Source organism: Miscanthus floridulus, chromosome 14 (genome assembly GCF_019320115.1).
Source record: "Miscanthus floridulus cultivar M001 chromosome 14, ASM1932011v1, whole genome shotgun sequence".
Taxonomy (NCBI): Eukaryota; Viridiplantae; Streptophyta; class Magnoliopsida; order Poales; family Poaceae; genus Miscanthus; species Miscanthus floridulus.
In genome coordinates this window covers 84,598,429-84,608,147 of record NC_089593.1, presented here as the reverse complement: position 1 = coordinate 84,608,147, position 9,719 = coordinate 84,598,429, and the positions used below count along the sequence as shown (strand labels likewise).

Below are 9,719 nucleotides of genomic sequence, written 5' to 3'. Positions count from 1 at the left end.
GGTGCAGCCAAGTTCAAGGACTATAGCTAAACAAAGGCATGCAAATTATTTATTCAAGGCTACTACAGCATGCAATACAAAGGCAAAGCTAAAGGTTAACAAGTCAATTGTTGAGATGCTTCGGAAAACACCTGAAGAACTTGTTGATGAAAGGCGTAAAGGATGTTCTCAGCCAACAATTCTAGCCAAGATAAGGACCAAAGAGGAGAAGCACTATGTGGATCAGCAGTGGGCCTTGTGGTTCTATGAGTGTGGTGTGCCATTTAATGCAGCAGCAGCAAGACAATTTGAGATTGCAGTTGAGGCAACTGCACAATTTGGTTTAGGTTACAAGCCACCTACTCCCTATATGTTAGGTGAACCATTGCTTAAGGGTGCTATGAAATTGACCAGTTCTTTGAGGGAGGAACATGAGCAGGCCTGGAAGATGTATGGCTACACACTTATGTTAGACCGCTGGACTGATAAGAGAGGCCGCCATTTGATCAACTTCCTTGTGAATAGCCTTGCGGGGACTTATTTCTTAGAGTCTGTTGATGCATCAAGTGAGGTACACGATACATTTATGCTTGCTAATTTACAAAGGCAAAGATTGAGGAGATTGGGAAAGACAAGGTGGTTCAAGTTATCACTGATAATGGGGCGAATTACAAGGCAGCTGGTAGAATTCTAATGGAAAGGATTCCTATGCTGTATTGGAGCCCATGTGCTGCACACTGCTTGGATCTTATGGTGGAAGAAATAGGGAACTTGAAGGAATTTAAGAAACCCATTGCAAGAGCCAAACATGTCACAACTTTCATCTATAGGCATGGGATAATTCTTAGTTTGATGAGAGAAAAAACAGAGGTTGATCTTGTGACACCTACAGTCACTCGATTTTCTACCTCTTTCCTCACTTTAAAAAGGTTGCACAAGCATAGAGATGCTTTGAAGGCTTTATTTGTTAGTGAAGAATGGTTGGGGAACAAATTGACAAAAACTACAGTCGGTCAAGAAGTGCACAACACTGTGCTCTCTGTGGAATTTTGGAATCTAGTTGAAGATTGCCTTAGAGCTTCAACACCTCTTCTTATTGTTCTTAGGGTGGTTGTTGGTGATGAGAGGCCTACAATGCTAGAGGTTGCAGCACTGATGAATCATGCAAAAGAGAAGATCAAGCTCAGCTTTGTTACTGAAAACAAGAAAACCTTGCTCAAGAATATCATTAAGATCATTGAGAAGCATTGGGTGATACAAATGGACCATCCTTTGTTTGGGGCTGCACTGTATTTGAACCTAGGAAGACTGCATTCTCTCATACAAGCTAATGATGATGCCACTATTGGGTAGTTAAGAGGCTATTTTCTTGATGTGCTTGGAAGAATGGTGGAGGATGAAGAAATTAGAAGCAAGATTGATGCTCAATCCTTAGACTATGAAGGACTTAAAGGAGATGCATTCTCAAACAAAATGGCCAAGCAAAACCTATAGAATTTAAACCCTCGTACGTGCTATTTTTCTTGTAATTGCAGCAGTTTTAGTATGTGCAATTTAATCCCAGCAAGTATATTTCATCTCAAAATGCTAATATATATTTGTATTTGGCAATATAGTTGATTGGTGGCGTTCATATGGTGGTCGTGCTATTGAGCTTCAAAGGTTTGCTAGACGCATTGTTAGCCTTTGTGCTTCATCCTCTAGTTGTGAGAGAAACTGGAGTACATTTGAGTTTGTGAGTATTGCCAACTTCACTAGTCACTGTTTTCTTCCAATTAATTTGTGCTCAGCTAGCCAATTAATGACACCTTTATTTGTTGTTTTCCTATTCTTCTTTTGTAGATGCATACAAAGAAAAGAAATAGGTTGCTGCATAAGTGATTGAATGACATTGTGTTTGTTTCCTACAACCGAAGATGAAGACCAGGTTTCCATTAAGGCATGAGAAAAAAGGGAAAATTTTTGATCCTTTGGTCATTGAGGAGTTTGATTGGGATAATTAGTGGGCTGACTCCTCCTATGTTCATCCTCAAGGTGCCCGTGGATTTGATAATGGTGACAATGGTAATGGCCTTACATGGGAACATGTGGATGAAGCTGTTGGTGCATCAAGCTCGCTGCGAGGCCACAATCTTCTAAGGAATGCTAGCAGCAAGCGTGCAAGAAATGGACAGTCAAGGTTGGCTGAACTTGAAGTAGACTTAGGTTTAGCCAGTGAAGAAGAGGAAGAGGAAGATCCACATGACAATGCTGATGTGAGTGATTGTGAGCAGGATCCAAATGGCTCCAATGGTGGCGGTGAAAACATGGAGGCTCCAAACATCCTTGATGAGTTTGATGACGGATATTGACTGTTGAGAGTTGGCTGCTAGCAGATTTTAGATCTACACTAAAATTACTTTTGTGTTGTACTTGTGCACTACTTAGCATGCCATGAGACTCTAACTTTTGGTGGTTGGGCTATGTTATGTAATTGTCGCTGTGGACTACTAATTATGCCACTTAGACTATCTTACGTAGTTATATTTGTGAACTGCTTGTAATGTGGCTAACTATGCCACTAAGACTCTTATCTATATTTCTAGAATGTTTGTAATGTGGCTAACTATGCCACTAAGACTCTTATCTAAGTTTATGGGCTGATGTAATGATGATATATTGATATTTGGTTGTGTCTTTTGTTGCTAAATTTCTTTGCCGTTGCTAAATTCCTTATTGTTTATGCAGCTTGCTGTTTGGGAGAAGAAAAGAGAGTTCAGATCATCAAAAGGTCTTTCACTATCCATATTTAATCTTATTACAAAGTATTTCTGTTATATAATTATATTAATGAGTCACACATGTAGAAACTTGTTAGGGGCTGTATGGCACATGGAAGAAGACAACTAGAAATATGAGGATCACTGCTACATGGGCTCTAGAATTGGCAGCAAAAAGGTATGTATAAGTGTATGTTTGTGCTATCCTATGGAAGGTTAGAGTATGTGTATGGCATCGCCTCGCCATGCGCCCAACTCGCCTAGGTGTCTAGAAGGGGGTGGAGTGCCGCACCTTGCCTAACCGCCTTACAAACTATGGGTGCATGACGAGAATCTTAACAAGGGTCACAACAATTTGACAAAGCTCAATATAATAACAAGTAGCATATGACTAAGGTTTTACATTTGTATGATGTCATATGGCCTTGGTAGGAATTATAATCATTGAGGAACTTTTCATTTTAGCATTTTCAAAATTGAAAACTCCGGATGTCAAGTCTCTCTTAGAACAAAATCATAGCAAATTCTATTTGTACTATATCATAACTTGCAACTACTTAGAAATGGATCATACGTTTGCAACCCATGAGTTTCAAGTTTTAGGATGAGACATTTTTAGCCAAAAACTTAAACCTTGGGAAAAACTAAGTTATAAACTAGGCACAAATGAATTATAAAACAGAGCAACTATTCATCATTTCAACAAAGGAGAAACTAAACATTCTTACTACACATATGTGGAGTGGAATAAATATTATTGTTTTTTATTATTTATTTATTTATTTTTATTATTTTTTAAACCTTTGTTTAATCAAGGTCCACCCAACAAATTTTCATCTCTATTGTCATCTCAAAGACTTACCCTCATGAAGTTGATAAATTTCTTCAAGGGTTAGTCCATATAATAAACCAATATCTATACTTAACACTTTCGGTTCAATAATCAAACTAGACACCATGTCTAATTTGATCAAGGTAGGTTAATCAACCAAAGCAACATGCTTAAAATAAAAAGCCTATAGAAGTATGATCATTACATCCAAACTTCAACCTAAGCACCATGCTTAATTTAAAAGATGTATAACCAATACTCCCAAACCAAAACATGCCAATATATAGAGAGGAAGCATGAAAGGATAAACAAGAATCATCCAATGGAGGTGAAAACATTGAATGGTGAACAGTAGAACCATAAGTTTTTTTCATGCAAGGTAATGGAAAGTGGTGAGAGTGCAAGATACACATTAGCATGTGGAAGTCCTCCCCCAAGCTAGCTCAAAGCCTATGGTTTGGGGTTGTACCCCTGTGCTTTTTGTCTTTTCCTTCCTGATATTGTTGGTGCGACTGATTCCACCCTGGACCTCCTTGTAGACAGAACTCATTGTTGTTGTTCAACGCATCATCATGGGTTTTGGGGCAGTCGTTCCCCGAGTGTCCGGCGTTTCTACACACCTTGCATGTCATATGCAAGTTAAGTGCTTGGACTGTACCATAAGATGCTCCTTTTGTGGTAGCATGTTTGTCCAAGCGTTTTATTAGGAGATCCAATTTTGTGGCCAACATATCCGTTTCCTCCATGGTATGCATGCCGTCTTATTGGGTTTGGAGTCTGTCTTCACTCCACCCCTAGTTGGAGACCATCTTCTCAATGAGAGTCATGGCTCCACTGACTGTGAGTGAGAAGAAGGCTCCACCGGCAGCAACATCTATGTGGGCTCTAGATTTGGAAGTTAGCCCATTGTAGAAGTTTTGAAGGATAAAGTAGTTTTCCATCCCATGGTGTGGGTAGGCAAGGATGTATTCTTGTAGCCTCTCCCATGCTTCTAGGATGGATTCTGATGCTGTCTGCTGGAAGTTGGAAATTCTTCCACGAAGGACATTGGTTTTACCCGTCAGGAAGAACTTCATAAGGAACGCCGTGGAGCACTTGGCCTAGTGTTAACAGCTTCCCGGTCCTTGTAGAACCATTGTTTTGCCCTCCCTAGGAGGGATAATAGGAACAAGTGGAGTCTGATTATCTTTGGTGTGACATCCTTCATGATGACGGTGTTGCATAGCTCCAGGAAGTGTTGGAGATATGTGTTGGCATCCTCGCTAAGCAATCCACAGAATGGATTTGCCTACACCATCATGATTAGGCCGATCTTCAGTTCAAAGTTTGTGTCACCCATGTTGACAGTGGACCTAATGGGAACATTGCAGCAGTGGGGATGGAATACTTGCGCAACGTCTTGTCAGCCATGGGGTTTGGTATGGATGGTGCTTTGATGATGGGTTCAGTTGCTGCTGGGGCAGCTGAAAGAGGATCGGCACGAAGTCGGCCTTTCCTTACAAGTGACTCTAGGTTTTCGGTGAAGGTTATCGGCAAGTCAAAACCTGTCTAACACTATCCTGTTTTCACCCACAATAGGAGAAAACAAGCAGAGTTATCCTATTATGAGCAATGGCTACTGTACCTGCATATTATCATGAACATATCTTATTAGATTCTTTTAACCAGTGCCTTCCTCGACAATGGTGCCAGAAATGCATGTTGGCATTTTTTAGCGTCACCACTAGGATTTGTGTTTCCTAGCAATGGCACCAGAAATGCCTTGATGGTATTTCTAAACGCATATAGAAATATTTCACAAGCGCACGGATATACCATTGTAGCATTTCACCCAGAAGTATTCAGGTATCGTTCATTTATATTTTCCCAAAGGAAGGCAAGGTGTAAAAGTCTCTAATAGGGACATGGACAAGATAACATGACTGTATAATAGACCAAAGTTCATAACAGGGGTAAGTCAGGAAAAATATTGGATAGTGTGACACACACTCAAGCCAATCTCTAGGATAAAGATAAAAGAAAGAATAAAGAATAAAAGAATATACCTAAACTGGAGGAGGCTTATCCTAAGTAAAATATGGTAAGATAAGCAGATGTTCATAGAAATACATGGTTAGAACTAAACCATAATCATAAGATAGGAGGGGAGACCTCTAAGTACTGGTCTGCCAGCAACCTCATGAGGCAATTTAGACTCCTACACCATACCCGAACATGGGGGATTACAAAGGACGGATAGGGCTATCACCACCTACCGCGTACCCCTCAACCGTGGAGCATGAAATGTATCCACTAGTTCCCATGTTCCTAAACACCATGCTTGTATACAAAGTAACTACCTAAATACCCCAAGGACCCCGACCATATGGATCGACAAGAATAGGTCTTGGGTGAATCCGAAGGCATGACAAACCTCCACCTCAACTTAGGTCTTAGTCTAATGATATATGTTGTATGAATGAATAAGCATAAGGTTCTATATACTAAACTAATAACATAAGAACATTGCTCTAGTTCTATAGCATAAGTACTTTGATAAAATAAGAGCAAGGTCATATTGGAACCGAATGTATTTCTCATACCAAGATTCTCCAAGAAGTCCAAGCTCTTCAAGTAATTCTTGCCTAGCTCCAAATACAACTAAAAATAGTAAAAAGAATACAAGTGGGAGGAGAGAGGCTTCTTGAGTGAGGGGTGTGTGTGGTGTGAGAGCCCTCCCCATCTATATATAGCCATGGCATGGTCGGTTTTGGAGGGGATTTCCATGCATGTCCACATGTAACCGTCATGGAGGAGCCACCAGGAGATGCCACATGGAAGGAGGTGGAGGTTGGCCTCAGGCAGGGGTGCGGCCGCACCCTAGGTGTGGCCTCCCCATGACCGCCTTTTGCATGGTGGTTGTGTGTTGGGCCTAGGCTGCTTCCACGTGGGTTTGAGGCCCAATATGTTCTGATAGGTGGGCTCTTCCTTGTTTGCTTGCTCAGGATCTGCTTTGTGCCTTCTTAGGTTTTGGAAGGTTTCTTTGAGGTCGGCGATGAGGTTATCAATAGTCTTAGACTTAACCAGCACATCATCGATGTAGGCCTCGATGTTCTTCCCAATTTGCTCTTAAAGGCATCGTTGGATAGCCCTCTAGTTGGTGGCGCCAATATTCTTTAGCCCAAAGGACATGGTGGTGTAGCAATAGGCACCGAAGGGTGTGATGAACGAAGTCTTGATCTAGTCTTCCTCCTTTAAGGAGATATGGTGATAACTAGAATAGCAATCGAGAAAGCACAAGAGCTCACAACTGGCTGTTGAATCTACGTCCTTGTCAATGCGAGGTAAGCCAAAGGGGTCTTTAGGGCAGTGCTTGTTGAGATTGGTGTAATCAACGCACATTCTCCATTCAGTATTCTTTTTTCATACAAGGACCAGATTGGTGAGCCACTCCGAGTGATACACCTCTTTAATAAAATAGTCTGCTAAGAGCCATGTTATTTCTGCCCTAATGGCCTCATTTTTGTCTTGCATGAATCATCGTAGCTTTTGCTTGATTGGTTTGGTGGTCGGTGAGACATTTAAGGAGTGCTCAGGAATGCCGGGCATGTCAGCAGGTTTCCATGCAAACACATCGATGTTTCTGTGGAGGAAGCTGACGAGCACATCTTCCTATTTGGTGTTGAGATGGGCCCCGATCCGGGCCATCCTGCTTCTATCGCCGATCACGAGCTCAACCTCCTTTGTGTCTTTGGGCTTAGTCACAGACCAAGGTGTCTCCCGAGTCAGGATCGCCTGCTCCTCTACTAGGATCTTCTTGGAGTTAGCGATGCAAACCTCCATTCTGGCTGAGAGGTCCATTGCTTCGGTGATGGTGATTCCTTCTCGTTCACAGTCATAGGCAGTGGAGACACTGGTGCGCAAGGTGAGAACGCCTTACTCCGTCGGGATCTTCAACACCATGTAGACATAATGGGGCACGGCCATGAACTTGGCAAGAGCTGGTCGGCCAAGGATGGCGTGGTAGGCGGTGTCAAAGTCTTCCACAAAGAAGTTCACACACTCAGTATGGAAGTGGTCGGCGGTGCCAAACTAGACTGGCAAGGTGATCTACCCCAAAGGTTGGGAAGCTCTGCCAGGTACAATACCCCAAAATGGAGAATCAACAGGGACGAGATCATCCATTGGAGGCCTAACTCAGTTAGGGCTCCAGTGAAAAGGATATTGAGGGCACTCCCACCGTCGATGAGGACCTTCTTGAACTGTATGTTGCGGATGGCTAGATCCAACACGAGTGGGAAACACCCAGGGTATGGGATATCTATCCACTGGTTGGCCCAAATGAACATGATAGGATGCTCCAACCAGTCCAGATATTTGGGATCGGCGACCGTGTCGTACTTGGTGATCGACATGACCTGCCAAGCAGTGAGCTTCTACTGGCGTTTGCTCTTAGAGGTGGCGCATCCTCCAAAAATTGTGGCGATGGTCTTGTTGGCATCTTGGGTAGTAGGACATGTGCCCTTAGGATGCTCCTCCCCTTTGTTGTCATCTAACTTGTCATCCTTGCGCGTTCACTATTTCTCCTCCTCATCGCAAAAAGCTTTGGCCATGCCATAGCATTGCCTCATGGTGTGCTTGCTATTCTTGTGAATGAGGCATGGACCATTAAGGAGTTCTTCATAGGTAGCATTGAAATTTTGGTTAGCGCATGGCTGCTCTATGTTGTCGATGGAGTTTCCTGGTCGGCGGCGATGTGGCTATGTAGCCCTTGATCCCTCTGGCCGATCCACTTCTTCGGAGTCTGCGTATGAGTTTGCAACCTTGAGGAGTTTGTCGATGGTCTGGGACCTCTTGCGGTAAATTCTGGAGCACAACTCTTGATGGCGATGGAGTCCTCTGGTGAAAGTGAAGATGGCCTCATTGTCTAGCCAATTCACCAGTGGCCACATCTAATTCTAGATGTCGTTGACTTGGGCCTAAGCTGCTTTGAGTAGCGCTTAAATCTGGAGTATCTCTAGCATTTGTGGGAGTCTAGCCAACTTGTGGGTGGCCATAGCCAGATTGGCGCTCAGCATTTGCTCCACTCGCTGATTGTCCACCATGAGAAAATCTTGTTGGAGATTCGGGAGAGAGGCGGCGAGCCACCTCTGGCGGGTTGGGCAGCATTTTCTGCTTCTTCATTGCGATGTTGTTGGCAATCAGTGTTCTTGGCTTTGCGCTCATGGTGTTGAACACTGGTCTCTCCATCAACAGCAATGCTATCGTGGTCAACCATGAAAAACTCTCTCCCCAAACCTAGAGGGAAAGATGGGTAGCTGTTGGTAGAGGCCTCAGAGTACGGCTCAGGACTTTCCTCTAGGATGGTGTGGAGCATTTCATCTAGAAGATTTGCTCGGATTTGCACCATGTTTACCATTGGGGTAGGCTGGTCGGCCTGAAGGAAGTCGATCTAATAGAGGTCATTGACGCGGCTATGCTTGGCGTGGTCGGTGAAAAGATGGTGCATGGCGTCCTGACAGATCAGACCCGCACCCACTAGCCTGAAAGAATAGGGCTTCATCATGCTCTCTGTTGGGGTGAGGAGAGGTTAGAGTTGAAAGGTATGCCCTTCCGGAGTTGCCGTGATCTCTAGATTGGAATCTGGCCGCCTTGAATGAAGTGGCCAAGTAGGTCGCTCAGTTGTAGCGGCTTGGTAATCTTGGGGTATGGGAAATTCATCGCTCGCTCTGGATTGATCTAATACTGAACCCACGAGGAGCTGACATTCTGCTAAGCGGCTGTGACCCGATCGATGGATGCGATCAGATCATCATTGCTGATGGATCTCCTAACCCAGTGGCGGGACGTCGGGATCAGAGATATCGTTGTGAGTGTCAGCGCAATCAGCGTAGGGTGATCCTACACCGCTTCATGATCTCCCTGTTGCCATCGGGGCCGATGATCCAAGTCATGGATCTGACCATGAAGATCTGGCCTGGCTTGGGAAAGGCCATGGAGCTTAGGAAAGTGACCATCTAGTTGGCCATGGAATCAGCATGCACGCCCCCTACCTGGCATGCCATTGTCAACGAAATTTGGTCGGCAGTCTACCGAGGGGTATACCCATGGTAGTAGATGATTGGTGGAGGTGCGCGTAATAGGAACCGGATGGTGACACAAGGCGCAGA

General features: G+C 43.8%; 1 non-coding gene across 1 annotated transcript; it reads left to right on the top strand.

The window, feature by feature from the left end:
* Positions 1 to 4,509: 4,509 nt before the first annotated feature.
* On the top strand, positions 4,510 to 4,616 carry LOC136506225 (small nucleolar RNA R71). The gene has a single exon (XR_010771448.1). It is a non-coding gene; the product is annotated as a small nucleolar RNA R71 (small nucleolar RNA).
* The last annotated feature ends 5,103 nt before the right edge of the window (positions 4,617 to 9,719 follow it).